Raw genomic sequence first — 19,333 nt, forward strand, 5'->3', positions numbered from 1 at the left:
AAATTTCATATACACATAAACACAATGCATGGAAATGCCTTTGAGTTGAATCGTCAATGCTGAATTGTCATATGCGGAATTGTCAGTTCATGAAAATAAGTGCAAGTCAAGCACTGGGATTGATGCAATCAACTTACGCCTCCCCAAGATTGCTGGCCTTGTGTCCAAATTTTAAACCAATATTTAGCACCGATGTTATCTAAATATCATCGAAACCATGTCAAAGATACCAAATAAAATGTTTTCTCAAATAATGACATACATATCTATGTATGTCATTATTCAGTTTTATTTTAAGATTTCTTGCCAATAGAGAAAGAGCTATGTTTCTAACATAGATCCAAGGTTCCTTCGTTGGAATTTCAACAACATCAGTAGGGTATTTTTGCTTGTATGTATGTATACATGCAGATTTGTATGTTTTGTTTTATGTATGTATTCTCATGCATATATTGGGTTGGCAACTAAGTTCCCACCGTTTTTTTTTATTTAAATTTTTTAAAAGGTCTAATAAAAAATAACTAATTAATCAATAATGTATTCACCCTTGTTGTTTACAACATCTTCCCAATGTTCAACAAGATTTTCAATATCTCATTGGTAGAAATCACCCAATTTCAACTTGAAAAATTGATCCAACCAAGCTCTCAATTCTGCATCAGTACTGAATGAAACTCTGCACATAGCATTTGAAAGAGATTGAAAAAAGTGGAAACCCGTTGGTGCCAAATCAGGAGAGTACGGCGGGTGTGGCAGCACTTCCCAGCCATGCGTTTGAATGGCTTCCTTGGTCATATTGGTGATATGAAGGTGGGCATTGTCATGCAGCAAAATAACACTATCTCTTGAATAGCCATGTTGAGTGGTTCCATTTGTTGAACATGGAGTTCTGCATTGATGGTTTGGTTCTGTTCAAGCAATTCATAATGGATAATCGCTTCACAGTTCCACCATACACACAACATCGTTTTACACAGATGAAGATTTTGTTTCACACAAGTTGTCACTTGTTTCCTGGGGCTAAGCCATTCCTTACGTTGCTAGGCACCATTTTTCTCTGCCAGTAACGATTCGGTAAAGAAATCGTTGCTTGTGTCCATGAGTTGGGTGGTGATGAGCAAGCAGGCCAGTGGAGATTGTGGCTCGTTGATTTTTGTTGTCACTTAAAGCATGCAGAAACCATACTCCATACTTCTGAACCTTTCCCATCGAGTGAAGATGCTTCTCTATAGCAGTGTGGGAGCATTCCATTTTCTCTGCCAGTTCCCTTATCGTTTGACGAGAATTTTCGTGCAAAAGTTGGTTTAATTGCTCATCATTGAACTCAACTGGATGGCCAGAACGAGGTGCATGTTTGAGGTCAAAATTTCCATTTTTGAACTTGGCATACCAATCACGAGCAGTTCTTTCAGCTATGGCACCCTCTCCATACACAGCACAAATGTTGTGAGCAGCTTTTATGGCCTTAGAACCTTGATTAAAAGCAAAAAGAAGGAGGTGTTGAAAATGCTCATTTTTCTTAACTTGACATTCCATTTTAATTATCTGAAAATAAACAAAAATTAACTAAAATTAACTTAAAAAAAAAAACAAAATAAATTAAAAAATGATTCAAAAATAGAATTCTCAAACAAATAGATTCCAAAATTTAAAAACGCAATAAATTCCAAAATTTAAAGAAACATCGGGAAATTAGTTGCCAATCCAATAGTTGCGTATCTAGACATGCTCATATATACTTAAATGATAAACTTCTGGAAAGTTATACAGATTTTTACAAGTCCATTTATGGTTTGAATCTGTAGTCTTCAAATAAGCTTTCTCCTTTCTGGTTTTGAGAAGCCTAATTTCTCACAATTGGTATTTCGGCAGTGTGTTACATATCCCCATAATTACAAGTGTGTACCCCAATAATTACAAGTATAAACCTGAACTTGTAATCTAGATAGAGCAACTGCAGATTTCTCAATAGTTCAGTGTAACTATTCTCTTTTTCACTGATCTTCAGCTTTATGTTAACATCCACTTGGCAGCTGATTTCCACAACTGTACAGTTTCTCTTCTCTATCCCAAATGACTATGTCAGGTCAATCACTTTTACATTTTATTGAGGTCTTCTCCAGGGCGTTCCAGCAGTACTCCTTTTTATTATGAGAGGCTATGGCTTCTACCATACTGTGGGGTCTTATCTCTTTGTCTTCGGGGTTATCCTTCTGACAGATTTCATTATATGGTGTCCTAGCTACATCATGCCTCATCAGTAGATAATACCATGATGACATTTTTGGACAACTGCATCAGTTGTCATTTTTTACTGCTTTCCCTGCATCTCTGTCCCTTTAGTGCATCAAGTATTTGGTTAGTATTTTCTGTTCCTGTATTGCAAACACATGCCCTTCAAAGTGGGAGGTAGTAATCTGGTTGGTGGTCCATGATAAACTGATTTGATGACCAATGTTTCTATCATCTTGGAGCTTTCTATTAACATATCCATACATGTGTATGTACGTATGTGCACACACTTGCATGCATATGTGTGTTTGTGCCTCATTGTATCATAGTTGTAAACAAATGTCATTGTCATAAACATAGTGTTATTCAATTCCAATTTTCCATGCAAACATATTTTGTCATGGGGGAATATTATTTTGTTTAGAAACAACTGAGGTTTGACAATAAGAAGGGCATCCAGCTATAGAAAATTTGCCTCTACAAATTCTGTCTGACCTATGCAAGGTTCAAAAATTAGGTGTTAAAATGATGATATGATGTAATATGAATTGAAAATTAATCACAGTTCTATAATATAACATAATTACTAAACAAGCTCAGTTTTGTGGTTGAGAGAGTGCTGGTATGACTGTAATTGAGATGTTTTTTTTTGTAGTCATGTAGTTCCATGTTTGATCATAGGCATCAGAACTTTGGACAAATGCATTCTACTGTAACCATTCATTGTTTTAAGATGATCGTGTTTAATATGAGGGAGAATTAGGTGTCATTTGCAGCAGCTGTTGGTCCCTTCTTGACTCATGCCACATAGTGTATTTAACCATAACAAACCAAAATATATATAAATGAATAAATAAGCATGTTATGAATATTAAATTTCCCTTCATTCACTGAACAATAATAACAGTCAATTCTTTTACACAATATTTCTTCCTTGATATAAGGCAGCAAGTTGGCAGAATTGTAAGCATGCCAGGCAAAATACTTAGCAGCATTTCATCTGTCCTTATGGTCTGAGTTCAAATTCTGCTGAAGTCAATTTTACCTTTCAGGGTTGATAAAATAAGTTGAGTAACCTACTTACTCCCTTCCCTCATGTTGCTGGCCTTGTGCTAAAATTAGAAACCAATATTTCTTCTTTGTTCTTTATAGCAAGATCTGCTTTACTTCATATGGTTCGATGGGGGTGTTTAATGCCCTAAAGAGTATTGCTGTCTCACTCTTCTTTTGCAAAGATACTGTATCTTAAACAAAATTAATCAATGTGCCCTTTGTCTTTTTTTCTTTTAAACAATTAAGTCTGATATGAGGAAGAATTAGCTGCCAGTTCCAGCATTAGAAGCTCCCTCCTGGTCACATGGCATATAATATATTTAACTACAACGAAACCAAATATATATAAATAGGTATGTTATAAATATTAAATTTGTTTCATTCACTGAACTTCAATAGCAATCAATGCTTGTGCACAGTATTTCCTTCTTGTTCCCCACATCAATATCTGCTTTTCTTCTCTTTATCATATGGTCACATAGGGTGTTAATGTCCTAAAGAGTTTTGCTGTCTTTAGATTCATGTATACACCAAGCTTAGTGTTCATATTATTTCCTTGTTCTCTCTCTCTCTCTCTCTCTCTCTCCCTCTCTCTCTCTCTCATTCTCTCTCTCTTTTCCTCCCTCCCTCTCCTTCTCTCTCTTTCTAACATAAATTCTCATTCAATTTGCCATAGACGAACTGAGCTATAATATCACTTCTTTTATATTCATATTGAGCCAGTTTATTGCTATTTTTACCACATGTGCTGTATTTTCATCCTACATAATAGTGATTCAATGGTCTTATCTATATGGAATTTGATGTAGTCAGATTTTAGAGCCACTTTCAAAGGCTTTGATCTGATTTTGCTATCCAGGATTTTATCAAATCAGCAACTTCATCAATCTGTTTGAAATACTCCCTATATAGCATCACTACCACTGCCACCATCGCTCCTACCACCACTACCTTCATCATCATCATCATCATCATGCAGTGGATTGGCAAAGTCCTTTAAGTGTCAGAATAAAATACCTTGTGGTATTTGGCATTTGTTCTACCCCTTTACATTCTGAGTTCAAATTCTGCTGAGATCAACTTTCCCTTTCATCATTTTGGGGTTTGATAAAATAAAGCACCAGTCAAATATTAGGATCAATGGCAACAACTATCTCCTTCTTCTCAAAACTACTAGCCTTCTGCATAAATTAGAAATTATCATCATCATCATCATCACCATCACCATCAAGGTGGCAGAGTCATTAGCATGCCAGGCAAACTGTTTAGTGTCATTTCATCCATCTTTGTGTTCTAACTTCAAATATCTCCATCCTTTTGTGGGGTCAATAAAATAATTACCAGCTGATGACTGGTGAGGAAAATGTAGCTAACTTACCCTTTTCCCAAACTTACAGTCCTTGTGCCAAAGTTTCAAACTGTTATTGGCTGCCCTTGTGGCAAAATTTGAAACCATTATTATTATTATTATTATTACTTATTTTATTGCCTCAGAAAGGATGAAAGGCAAAGTCAAATTCTGCCAAAGTCAACTTTGCCTTTCTTCCTTTCTGGGTCAATAAAATATGTACCATTTGAGTACTGCAGTCAATGTTTTTAACTCGTCTCACCCCCCACCCCCACCCGAAATTACTGGCCTTGTGCTAAAATTTGAAACCATTATTATTGCTAGTATTAGTATTATTATTAAAAGGTAGTGAGTCAGCATAATTGTTAGTGGCATTTTGTCCGTCTTTATGTTCTGAATTCAAATGCTGCTGAGGTTGACTTTGCCTTTCATCCTTTTGGGATTGATAAAATAAGTACCAGTTGAGTAATGGGGGCTTGATGTAATCAACTTACCCACTCCCCCAAAATTGCTGGAACTGTGCCAAAAATTTGAAACCATATTATTATCATTATTATTATTATTATTATTATTATTATTATTATTATTATTATTATTGTGTGAGAGAGCAGTGCATGCCATGAAAGTGACACTGGGGTAAAATATATGATGCCCATTATACCCATCATGACTACCCGTCTGATAAGGGTACACCAGGCACATGCATCACAACCATGTGTGTGCGACATGGTGATTTCATACCAAGATTAACAGCGCATGACCTTGCAGGTAGGGCCCAGTTAGAATTTTCTTCAGATCGAGTAGCCCATCCTGCTCAAAAGGTCCCTGAATAAGGTTTGTTTAAGGATGTTGAGCAAAACACCCATGTTTCCAAAGGTGAATTATTCAAACCCCATAGAATTCCTCTTATTATTATTATTATTATTATTAGTAGTAGTAGTAGTAGTAGTAGTAGTAGTAATAATAGTAGTAGTAGTATTGACTTTCACAAATATTTGAGAAGATATTGTTATGTTTTTACAATTACCTATAATTGATTTGTCCGGGACTAAAATTATCAGCTTAGCAATTCCCTGTATGTTTGATCTTCTAATGTGGAGATTCCTTGTGTTTGCTGATTATCTGAAATCATTTTTGCATTTCAAAATTCTGAGTGTTAAGGAGTTTTAGGGACAACTTCAAAGGACTGACAAGGAAATTGTACTCAGCTTTACTTATATTATGCACTGATATCAAGAATACATATATCTATAGTTATGAAAGTAAAGGGATAGAAACCATGCATATACACAGGCTTGTGCAAGAATTTAAGTGTGTGTGTGTGTGTGTATACACACACATACACATGTATATATATTCATACAAATATGCATATAAATACATTCAGAGTCAAAGCTAAACACATATAGTTGTATATATGCATGTATGTGTATAAAGATCACCAAGCTTATATGTATCCATGACTTTTAAGTTCAACAACTCCAATGCAAGAATATTGGAGTGTGACATTATAATTGGTGTTGAAGGGAGATAATTATTTTATGAAATTTTTTAAGAAATTTTCTTTTTTTTTATGAATAGCTTAACAAGCAAATTTTTATGAATTTAAACTGAAAAAATACATCATTCGTAAAACTGAAAATAAACAAATAAAAATTATTGCATTTGATCATTTCTTTCAGAAATCAAATAAAAAATGAATGAAACACACTAAATTGAAAAGCATATTTTGCAAGAAGTCAAAATCTCATAATTATAAAATTATCAAATAAATACAACTAAAAAAAGCAATCACCTTTGATGGTATATACATATTACATATATATATATATATATATATATATATATGTGTGTGTGTGTGTGTGTGTGTGTGTGTGTGTGTCTGTGTCTGTGTTTGTCACCCGATGTTGATATGTTTATGCCACCGAAATTTAGCAGTTCAGCAAAAGAAACTGATAGAATAAGTACTAGGCGTAGTAAGAATAAATCCCGGGGTTGATTTCTTCAACTAAAACCCTTTATGGTGGTGCTCCAGCATGGCTGCAGTCAAGTGACTGAAACAAGTAAAAGAAATACCCTGGGTTTCTTGCCATAAGGGATACCTTTATGGTGTATCTTAAGACTCTAAGACCTGTTGACCTATAGCCCCTTTATAAATATAGAGGTGGGGCATAGGCCAACAAGTTTTAGGGTATGAAATATGCCATAAAGGTACCTTTTATGGTGAGAAACCCAGGGTAGCCCTATAAACCGGCCTTCACCAGTAATTAATATATATAGTGAGAGAGAAAGAAAAAGAGAGAGAGAGAGTCAACAGATGAGATCCACTGATAGAAAACAGTAGCACTTAAATGATTTGAAGTTATACTTTGAAATTTTTACTGAGGGCTATGCATGCAGAGTAAAGAGTAGCTATAAAAGGAATCCAGATGAGCTGGTATGGAGATAATGATGCAATTAAACAAATAAAACCACTTGGACTAGATATATAAAATATACTCACATAGGCGCAGGAGTGGCTGTGTAGTAAGTACCTTGTTTACCAACCACATGGTTCCGAGTTCAGTCCCACTGCATGGCACCTTGGGCAAGTGTCTTCTACTACAGCCTCAGGCTGACCAAAGTCTTATGGGTGGATTTAGTCGATGGAAACTGAAAGAAGCCCATCGCATATATGTGTGTGTGCATGTGTGTGTGTGTGCGTGTGTGTGTCTGTGTTTGTCCCCCCAACATCACTTGACAATCAATGCTTGTGTGTTTACATCCCCAGTTCGGCAAAAGAGACAGATAGAATAAGTACCAAGCTTACAAAGAATACGTCCTGGGTTTGATTTGCTCTACTAAACGTGGTGCTCCAGCATGGCCACAGTCAAATGACTGAAACAAACAAAATAATAAAAGAATATATAGATGCAAGCAGAGAGAAAACAAAGACTAAAAATATTCAGGAAATGAACATTCATGTATGGATATATATAGGTATTTATATAGTAACAAAGCAGTCTTACACAAAGTACAAAGACACAAACAATTAAGGGAAGGTAAGGTATTACGGGTCCGACAGCTGTTTCTGGAGGCTCAGAATTACATCATAATGTTGGCAGATATAATTCACAAAAAGTTAAGGATATGTAACCAGCAGTGGAAGCATGTAGACATTAGGTAATTTCAGCCATCAAACATTTTCCTTTATTCTGTTACTTGTTTCAGTCATTTGACTATAGCCATGCTGGTGCACCACCTTGAAGGATTTGAGTTGAACAAATCGACCCCAGGACTTATTTATTTGTAAGCCTAGTACTTATTTTATTGGTCTCTTTTGCTGAACCACTAAGTTATAGGGATGTAAACACACCAACACCAGTTTCAAACAGTGAGTGGGGCACAAATATACACACAAAGATACACACACATACACACGTGCACACACACACACACACACACACACACACAACAGAAAGGGGGGAATTACAATTATCCCCAATTGGTGAGTTGTAATATATATAAGAAATTAAAGAAGGAAAAGGCACACACTTTACATAGTCGTAATATAATTTTTAATATGTCTTATATTGTGTTTGTTGACCGCTTTCATTTTCACTAATCATGACATTAAAATTTATTTAAATATCTATTTTCTTAAGAAAAATCTTTTTGTTCATGTTGTGTGTGGAGTTTATGAATGAATGATTCAACAAGTAAAAAAGTCTAAGAGGAGGCAACTGGTTATCGTTATTATTGTGGACAGGGGAGATATTTGTTTATCTTTTGGTGAGGGGGTGGAATATATATATATATATATATATATATATATATATATACACACACAAAAATTCAAAAACTAGAGTAGTGGGGAGAAATATGTACAGTGATGGGTATGTAATCATGAATTAAGATATGTATAGAGATGAAAGTTGGTTATGTGTGCATATTTAGATGTGTTTGTTTTTTTTTATGAATAAATTTTCTTTATTTAAACATTCTTGTATAGAAAGAAACTATATTTTTGCACTGGTAGAAGGGGAAATGTGTGAAATATGTATTTAAATAAATTTTAATGTCATGATTAGCGAAAACGAAACCAGTCGACGAACAAAATATAAGATATATTAAAAATTATATTAAAAATATGTTAAGTGTGTGCATTTTCCTTCTTTAATTTCATATATATATATATATATATATATATATATATATGTATGTAAATATATAAAAACAAAAAGATAAAGAGAGCAAAGGTAAGGTTGGAGAAGTATTTTATGGATAGAGTCTTACAGATGTTTCTGGGAAGATCCAGTACTTCCCTTCATCGGAGACAGAAAAAATAAAGTAATCTATTATCATATCCGCCTATGGATATAATAATAGATTACTTTATTTTCTCTGTCTCCGATGAAGGGAAGTACTGGATCTTCCCAGAAACAGCTGTAAGACTCTATCCATAAAATACTTCTCCAACCTTACCTTTGCTCTCTTTATCTTTTTGTTTTTATATATTTACATATACACACGCTAATACACGACTTATAATACCCAATCCTGTTCATACAACAACTGGGGCTAACTAGTCGGTATACAGCACTTACTCGGTATTACCTGTATCCTCCTGGGTTTGGTTAAATCCAATACCCTCCTCAACCTTATATATATATATATATATATATATATATATACATGACAGGCTTCTTTCAGTCTCTGTCTACCAAATTCACTCACAAGGGCTTTGGTTTGTCTGAGGCTATGGTAGAAGACACTTGCCCAAGTTGCCACACAGTGGGACTGAACCCAGAACCATGTGGCTTGGAAGCAAGCTTCTTGCCACACACAAGTTACTTTATATATATAAACTATCTGAAAAGAAAGAAGAGCTTCTGGACAAGTGTATATTCCTTATATATTTCTTCTTCACTGGGAAAGCATGAAGTTATTAAAATATAATTCTGCTTAGAAAACTAAACAAAATAAGGAAAAATAGAGAATGCAAGAGAAAATGTATGTGCCTGAATATTAGATAAGGAATAAGGAGGTTTGACATTGTGTTTGTGTGAGTGTCTCATGAAATATGTGATCCTGCCTTTTTCTAAATAGTGCATTACATATTAACTTCCTCAGCTCAGATCCTTATCAGATTTGTATATTTCTGGTTAAGTAGATTAAAACTAATCTCAAAACAATAGACATCTTTTTTACCCCACAGTTAAGGAGTGCAATATGTATATTGATTCCTTAAAGTCAGATTCTTACCAGAATCATATGATCCTTATTACTTAGGTTAAAAAGGGCAGTAAGCTGAAAACATTGTTGGTGCATTGGACAAAAAGCAAAACAGTATTTCTTCTGCCTAATTAAATTCTGAGTTCAAATTTCTCTGAGGTCAACCTGCCTTTCATCCTTTTAGGGTCAATAAAATAACTACCTACCGAGTACTGAAGCTGGTGTGATCAACTGAATCCTTCCTGCTAAAATTACTGACCTTGTGTAGGTTAAAACTAGTATCAAAATATTAGACATTTTGTGGCACACAGTCAAAGAGTGAAGCATGATACCTATGACCCTTTGCTTATTACGACTTGTAGGAGGAAGGGAGAAAGTTATCTCCAAACTGGAGATCTGTTTAGAGGATACTCACAAGCCAAATCAGGTGTTGTATAGTGATCTGAGTTAAGAAAAATGTCCCCAGTGCAAATCATACAAGCATTTCAGTGACAATCTTAAAACATACTTAAAAAGATCAATATTGATACTCACACCAGAGAAGATTTTGCATCAGATAGGGTGCTGTGAAGGAATCTGATTGCAATTGGTGTTAAAGAATTTGAGAACAACGGGGTTGCAGACACTGACTTGAAACACGCTGGGAAATACATGGAGGATGTGAACCTTCTCTCTTTGAAGAAGGCTAGTCCAATGGTGTGTTACTCAGGAGTTCTCATGGTGCGCAGCCGCTTCATCAAATAAGTCAAAAGTGGTGAAGAGACATGCTTCATCACGATAATAACAGCCATACATTGAAAACATGTTTATATTGGTAGTATGGCTGAAATGACTCAAGAACAATAACTATAACACCTTTTCCCATGGAATTGCTGCCACCAAGTTAATGAAGCATGTTTTGTGGGCAGTTTGGATGTGTCTGAAGAAGTGGTTTCCCACTAAGGAAATTTCCTGAGTAACACCCATTGGACTGGCTTTAACCCTTTAGCATTCAGATCCCGCTGCCAAATATAAGGCTCATTTATTCACATCGTTTTTAATTAATCAGGCATTATTTTGTAGTTTCGAGATTCCTATGATGAGACTGTTTTCCCTTAGAATAACATTGTAGGCAAGTGTTAGAGATCTGAACTAGATGGTTTGTAAGTAAAAGAGAGAGAATATTTGGGTTGGATATGGCTGGTTTAAATACTAAAGGGTTAATAAACCACTACATTCTGTGCTTGTATTGATTACTTTTTGCCTGGATCATTACCCAACAATGGTATCTATCTCTACCCATACATACATATATATATATATGTGTGTGTGTGTGTGTGTGTGTGTGTGTGTGTGTGTGTGTGTATGTATGTATTTGTTTTGCAAGATTCTTAATGTGAAATCATATATCAAAATGCAGTAATCTGGATTCATTTTTACTACTTTTATTGTTATCACTTCACTAGTTAACTAATTAACTAATCAATTTTGTTTGATCAATCATTTGGTTCATCAGAATCCTTTTTTCACAGTCTGTGTATTTATTGATGATGTGCCCTCATCTGCTCTTTTGTCAATAACTAACTTCGTGTGTGTGCACATGTGCGTGTGTGTGCACATGTGCGTGTGTGTGTATCAGACTGAGGCAAGGATCATTGTTTTTGAACAGTAATACTCAGTGAGATAATATTGGACTAGTTTAGTTCTCTTAACATCATTGTTCATTTTACAATCTATATATTTACTGAGCAATTTACTAAGTATTAAAAACATTATAGATGGTCAAACATAATAGACTATAATTGTTGATAATAGTAGCTGCAGCACTGGACAGACCAAGGCTACATTAAAGACACTTATACAAGGTCCCACAGAGTTGAATTGAACTGAGGACCACATAGTTGCAAAGCAAACATCTTTATCACACAACCATGTCTGTACCATATGAATGGAACAAAAACGTGGTTTCAACATGGAGCAGTGTTGATAGCAAAAAGGGTAATTCATTTAGAACAGAGATTCTCATCTGAAGTCCATATAAGATTTTTGGAGGTCCATGAAAGCAAAATAATAAACTGAGGATCCATAGTAGTATTTTAAGGGTCCATGAAAAAAATTTTGCTTTGCATGTATTTATTGCAAGAAACAGCTAGGTTTCTTTCTTTAATGTTTTACCTAGTTCAACATGTTTCTGGCAACTGAAACATGTTCTCTCCGAGAATTCTGTTGCAAACCTACACAAATGAATGTGTGAAAAACAAAATAGAAATGTTGAGAGAAGATCTATAAAACTAGCTTTTAAACACTGAATGGTTATGGGGGTCCACCAGAATAAAACAGTAATCAAAGGGGTCCATAGATAAAAAAAAAAAAAGTTGAGAATCACTGTTTTAGAATATCACTTTACTATTACAGCATTCAAACTTCAAAATTCACAATGTTAGCAATAGTAAAGATGCAAATAAATGGAAGGGAATGCTAAAATATATAAATACCATGCATTAATGCATATCTTAAGAAAGCTGGATATGAGAGATAAAAAGTCAAAATAAACAAAATTTGTACAATTCTTTGACTGGAACCAGTAAAATGTGAAAGAAAGAAATTAAATCCTTTCTGCTTGTCACCATGTTATACATAACAATTTATATCAGCTGAGTACACACAAACATATACAGATACATAGGTGGTTTTGTATCCATGAATACATATGTTTTTTGCATTCAAGCATAAACACCTGGGAAAAGCTTTGTGTCAGAATTAAGTACAATTGTAATAACAAAAGATATGAAGACTATTTAAACACTATTAAAATATCTCCTATCAACGTATTCCGACCATTATGAAATTTGAGCTATGCCTTCAATTATACATTTATATATATATATATATATATATATATATATATATATACACACATATATGTATACATTTTCAAAGCTAAAAACTATTGGGTGCTAAGCTTCCATTCTTACTGAGTTTTTAATCTTTTTAGACTACTTGAATACTTGGCAATGGAGTAATGGGCCACTGGTGAATATTAGTCAAATCTGAAATCGGAGCTGACATGACTCTATCTCGCCTGCCATAGGGAGCTTGTCTCCCTTATCAGTTGTTAGAAAAATGCTCTCATGTGGCTAAGAGTTGTTTTGACTCCTATTTCTAGCAATGCTGGTGCCGACTAGCATCCTGTGTCACTTTAGTGAAGACTATACTTGTTGCCTTTAGGTTTGTATATATGTATGTATACACGTGTGTGTGTATGTATGTATATAGGTAGATAGATGGATAGATAGATAGAGAAACATATATATATAAATAACCTTAATTTAATATCAGTGTTAATATTGAAATATTCATATTATCATCTGATGGCTGTACTTTGATTTTGGCTCCGTGTGGCCAGGACACAAAATTTTCTCTTTTGTTTCTTAGGGAAGCTATTTGCTTCCAACATTTTATGCATGATAGAGCTTTGTATTTACAAAGATTCCCTGACAGTCAGAAGTTATAATTGTATTTTTGTTACCTGCAGCTTATACCGTTGAGTTGTGTTCGTATGTCAAGCATTTAACAAGTTTTATCTGGGGCTCAACATATCTGGGGCTAATATGCTTCACCTATTAGAACAACAAGTTATGCATTCTAATGAGATTTAGCAACGAGCATGAGTGTCATTTTGGGTGTTGATAAAAACAAACTGAGCACTCAAGAATTATGCTCAACTTCCAAAACTCCTTCACCTGAAAGTGCTACTGAGGGTATTGCCACTTTGGGACAAACTTTACAAGCATGTTTGAGCATGCTTGTACAACAAATTTGTCAACAAATTTGTGCTACAAATTGTCATTCTCCAAACACTCATTCAGTGTCTGAACATTGCTGAGCTTATCTCGAATTCCTGTTGTCAGTCAAGGCTGTGCAGTAAGAAGCTTGCTTCCCAACCATATGGTTCCAGGTTCTGTCCCGCTGCATGACATCTTGAGCAAACGTCTTCTAATATAGCCTCAGGCCAACCAAAGCCTTGTGAGTGGATTTGGTAGACAGAAACTGAAAGAAGCCTGTTGTGTGTGTGTGTATGTATATATATATAAAATTATAAATATTATTACAATACAATAGTATTATTTTCCAGCAATAAGCACCATAAATCGGAAATAGTGGCACAACAAGGCACTAATGTTTGCTGAAAATAGCAGTCAATAACCATACGATACTATGTATAGAGGCAAAGATGTGTACAGGCGGTGAACATAAAAATTTTTGTCTTACCTCTAGGAGAAATGCTAGAGAAATGGACAACCTAGTACTTGTACGGTTATTGACTGCTATTTCCAGCAAACATTGGTGCCTTGTTGTGCCACTATTTCCTATTGATATATATATATATATATATATATATATATATATATATATATACATACATACATACATATATGTGCGTGTGTGTGTCGTTGCGTCTGTGTTTGTCTCCCCACATTGCATGACAACTGGTGTTAGTGTATTAATGTCCCCATAACTTAGCAGTTCAGCAAAAGATATTGACCGAATATAAGTACCAGGCTTTAAAAAATGTACTGGTATAGATCCATTTAACTAAATATTCTTCAAGGTGGTGTTCCAGCATAGCCACAGTCTAACAACTGAAATAAGTAAACAATGAAAGACAAATTGGATAGAAATAGCTACTGAACAAGTCTATCTTACTGAAGATTATCCTGCTGCTTCGCAAAGACAAGCAGTTTTCATTTTTATGGTTATAGCAAATGGTGTGAGAAGCAAGTTTGAGGGGATTTTCCCCTTCTAGCCAATTTGTTATCAACTTCTTCAAATACTATCCAAAGAGAAAGGCAAAGAAGGTGCAAGAAGTGTTGCTCTTCATTAAATTGACAAAAATATGGGTGAGAGTTTCAGGTGTAGCTTGAATGAATAGGCCAAAACATGAGCCTGAATGAATAAGCAAACCCATCAGCCTGAATGAATAAGCCAACACACAAGCTTAAATGAATAAGCCAACACATAAGCCTGAATGCATAGACCAACACATGAGCCTGAAAGAATAGGCTAACACATGACCCTGAATGCATAGGCCAACACATGAGCCTGAATGAATAGGCCAACACATGATCCTGAATGAATAGGCCAACACATGATCCTGAATGCATAGGCCAACACATGAGCCTGAATGAATAGGCCAACACATGACCCTGAATGAATAGGTCAACATATGATCCTGAATGAATAGGCCAACACATGATCCTGAATGAATAGGCCAACACATGATCCTGAATGAATAGGCCAACACATGATCCTGAATGCATAGGCCAACACATGACCCTGAATGAATAGGCCAACACATGACCCTGAATGAATAGGCCAACACATGATCCTGAATGAATAGGCCAACACATGATCCTGAATGAATAGGCCAACACATGACCCTGAATGAATAGGCCAACACATGATCCTGAATGAATAGGCCAACACATGACCCTGAATGAATAGGCCAACACATGACCCTGAATGAATAGGCCAACACATGATCCTGAATGAATAGGCCAACACATGATCCTGAATGAATAGGCCAACACATGACCCTGAATGAATGGGCCAACACATGACCCTGAATGAATAAGCCAACACACAAGCTTAAATGAATAGGTCAACACATGAGCCTGAATGAATGGGCCAACACATGACCGTGAATGAATAGGTTTATACTGCAAACTGGAGACAACAAATGGGAAAGGTTAGTTGTCCTTACTAGTGAAGGTGATTGTGATTCTTATAGGGTTCTCTGATTGGCCCTAGATGGTAGTTATTTAGAGACCATTGCATTTTATGCTTCTGTTGTTGCTGCTGTTGCTCATGCCAGTTTTACATATTCAATATAAACACCACCGATTTTACCACTTCTTTATAATTTGTCCTTATAATGATTATCATTTGTTATCTTTGTCTTTGTCACAGCAAAAGAAAACATAGCAATTGTCAGATATCATAAATAACTAAATTCATTGTCGTCATCAAAATATCTAACTTCATGCTTCAATCTATTAAGTTCAAGTGTATTTGGAGGTAACATTACCAGTCTCCAAGGTCTCTAGTAATGTACAACATCTGATTCAATGAGCTATACCCTTCCTTTATATATTTGAGGTTTTGTGCCATTGAAGGAAATCATTAGTGATATGGCAGAACTGTTAGAGTGTCAGACAAAATGCCTAGCAGCATTTCTTCTGGCTCTTTATGTTCTGAGTTCAAATCCTGCTTAGAATGAACAACTTTGCCTTTCCTCCTTTCAGGATTGATAAAACAAAGTACCAGTCAAATACTGGAGTCAATGTACTCAATTCGCATCCTCCTCTCAAAGTTGCTTGCTCTGTGGCGGTTTCACCAGTCCCCAGTCGAATCGTCCAACCCATGCTAGCATGGAAAGCGGACGTTAAACGATGATGATGAGGTAGACCCAGGAAGACATGGGAGAAGGTGGTGAAGCATGATCTTCAAACACTGAGCCTCACAGAAGCAGTGACAAGTGACAGAGACCTTGGGCGATATACTGTGCCTAAGAAGACCTGTCAAGCCAAGTGAGATCATAGTCATGGCTGACACCAGTGTTATGTAACTGACACTTATGCTGGTGGCATGTAAAGAGCACCCACTATACTCTTGGAGTGATTGGCATTAGGAAAGGCATCCAACTGTAGAAACCATGCCAAATCAGATTGGAATCTAGTGCAGCTTCCCAGTTTTCAGTCAAACTGTCCAACCCATGCCAGTGTGGAAAACAGACGTTAAATGATGATGATGATGGACTTTCATGAGATATTTAACCATTTGCTGGATAGTATTGTTAAGAAAAGAGGAGTCACTTTGAGAAGTGGAGAAGAAGAGTGTCCTCTTCTCTGAAAGGTATATTTCTTTGTTTTACTTGTCAAGGTAATGACAAACAAAAATTGCGTCAGATGGAAGCAGGGGAAAAAGATGGAAGCTAATATTATTGTTTGTGAAAATTCAACATGTATTACGACAACAGACATGTAACAAGGTAACCATGGAAATGACATATACGGTGGTAAAAGAAAAGCTAGGTTGGAATTGAAATGTAAAGAATAGAAATCTTTTCTTTGCATCTTGTGTCATCAGTGGAATAGATATTCCAATTACACAACTGAAACTTGAAAAGGTGAATAAATTTATTCATGAAGGAGCAGGTGGTGTATCTCTTCATAGATGACAGGGAAAGAGCAGAGAGAATATTTAAAGAATTATGGTAAGAATTAAGCAGTGCTTCAAAAGAACAGCAAAACTATTTTGATAATGGAATTAGATGAATTCTTTGAAACAAAGATATGTCATATTGATTCTAAGCAATTTCGAGGGTGGAGTAAGTCAGTTACACTGATTCCAGTGTCCAGCTGGTACCTTATTTTATCAACCCCCAAAGAGATGAAAGGCAAAATTGACCCCAGCAGCATTTGAGCTCAGGTTGTAAAGTTAAAAGAAATACTACCATGTATTTTTCCCGGCACAGTAATGATTCTGCTAGCTTGCCACCCTGATCAGATATGTTATGTTGATTCCAAATCTTTGCACAAGGCCAACAATTTCAAGAATGGAGTAAGTCGATTAGACTTATCCCAGCGTTCAACTGGCACTTTATTTTATCAACTCCAAAAGGATAAAAGGTAAAGTCATCCCTGGCAGCATTTGAATTCAGAACCTAAAATCAAATGAGATATCGCTAAGCATTTTTCCTGACACAGTAACAATTCTGCTAGCTTGCAGCCTTGATCAGACATGTCATATTGATGTTTAGCTGTGAGTCATCTTTGAATAAGCAGACCTATGATAAAAAAGGTTCTTACCATGAGCACCCAGAATTTTATTCAGATTCATTTTAAGATAACAGGGTGGGATTTAACCCTTTTGTTATCATAGGCGCAGGAGTGGCTGTGTGATAAGTAGCTTGCTTACCAACCACATGGTTCTGGGTTCAGTCCCACTGTGTGGCACCTTGGGCAAGGGTCTTCTACTATAGCCTCAGGCCGACCAAAACCTTGTGAGTGGATTTGGTAGACGGAAACTGAAAGAAGCCTGTCATATATATGTATATAAATATATATATATATATATATATATATATATATATATGTGTGTGTGTGTGTGCGTGTATATGTTTGTGTGTCTGTGTTTGTCCCTTCAACATCGTTTGACAACCGATGCTGGTGTGTTTATGTCCCTGTAACTTAGCGGTTCAGCAAAAGAGACCGATAGAATAAGTACTAGGCTTACGAAGAATAAGTCCTGGGGTCGATTTGCTTGACTAAAGGCGGTGCTCCAGCATGGCCACAGTCAAATGACTGAAACAAGTAAAAGAGTATATTTCTAGTGAAATACACAGCCTTTCTTTCAGTAAATTCTTTTAATTGTTTCAGTCATTTGACTGCAGCCATGCTGGAGCACTGCCTTAAAGGGTTTCAGTTGAAGAAATTGACCCCAGGACTTATTCATTGTAAGCCTAGTACTTATTCTATCAGTTTTTTTTTGTTTTTTTTTGCCAAACCACTAAGTTATAAGGGATGAAAACATCAATATCGGTTGTCAAGCAATGGTGGGGCAACAAACACAGACAGAAAGACACACACATATAAATACATACATTTAATAGAAATATGTTACAAAAACAAAATAGAAACTACACGTGGAAATGTAAGGGGAAAAGACATTGCAACTAATATGCTAGCAGCAATAATGCTACTTGACCATTTCTTTAATGTAAAACACAAAGAATTGTTTTCTGAGCTAAGGTGCATGCTTTTAGACACAAGAGAGTGAAAAATATTTGATTGGCCAGAGTGACAGAGGCAAGGCATGGAGATAAAGTCACATACTTTGGCTGGGTTTAGACCAGACCTGCTGGAGGATAGGACCTGAAACAAGATCACATACAGAGTGACATGTCTTGCCAAGAGACAGACTGAGAGGCAGTATCCATTTAAAGGTCAGGCAAAGATAGTAAATGTATATATCTAATAACAGATCTATCATTTTTAACACCTGACCATGTCTAAGTTCGTTCTTTTAATTCTTGCTCAGAAAGCTACAAGTATGCTATAGCTGATGATATGTCAGCAGGCACTGAAGTTAAAATATCTGTTCATCTTCCCTGATGGTGAACAGGTGATGTCATCAATTATCATTTATCTGTCGAAGAGGCACAGTGCTTAGTCATGAGACAAGCTAAGCATTGAAGATCAATTGGCCATATGTATTGGTGGGCTTCCAGTTCAGGAACTATAGGCTGACAGTGCTACCAGAAGGTGAATGAACAGTTCAAACCTAGCAGCAGCAACAACAACAACAGTAGCAGCAGCTGCTGCAACCCCCGCTGCTGTCACCACTACCACCTAAATGTATCTTTTCCATTTCTGTTATTTCTTTCTCCATCCAAGCTATTACAGCCTCAATTTCTTTTGACCTTTTACCTCTTGAAATTATCCA

General features: G+C 35.8%; 1 long non-coding RNA gene across 2 annotated transcripts in view; it reads left to right on the forward strand.

The window, feature by feature from the left end:
• Window positions 1-19,333, forward strand: part of LOC128247105 (uncharacterized) — a 115,266-nt gene that overhangs the window by 50,541 nt on the left and 45,392 nt on the right. For both annotated transcript variants that reach the window (XR_016238926.1, XR_008263526.2), the window contains exon 3: window positions 3,532-3,638. This is a non-coding gene — a long non-coding RNA (uncharacterized LOC128247105). The remainder of the gene's footprint in view (window positions 1-3,531; window positions 3,639-19,333) is intronic.

This window comes from Octopus bimaculoides, chromosome 2 (assembly GCF_046866305.1).
Source record: "Octopus bimaculoides isolate indiv1 chromosome 2, ASM4686630v1, whole genome shotgun sequence".
In the NCBI taxonomy this organism is placed as follows: Eukaryota; Metazoa; Mollusca; class Cephalopoda; order Octopoda; family Octopodidae; genus Octopus; species Octopus bimaculoides.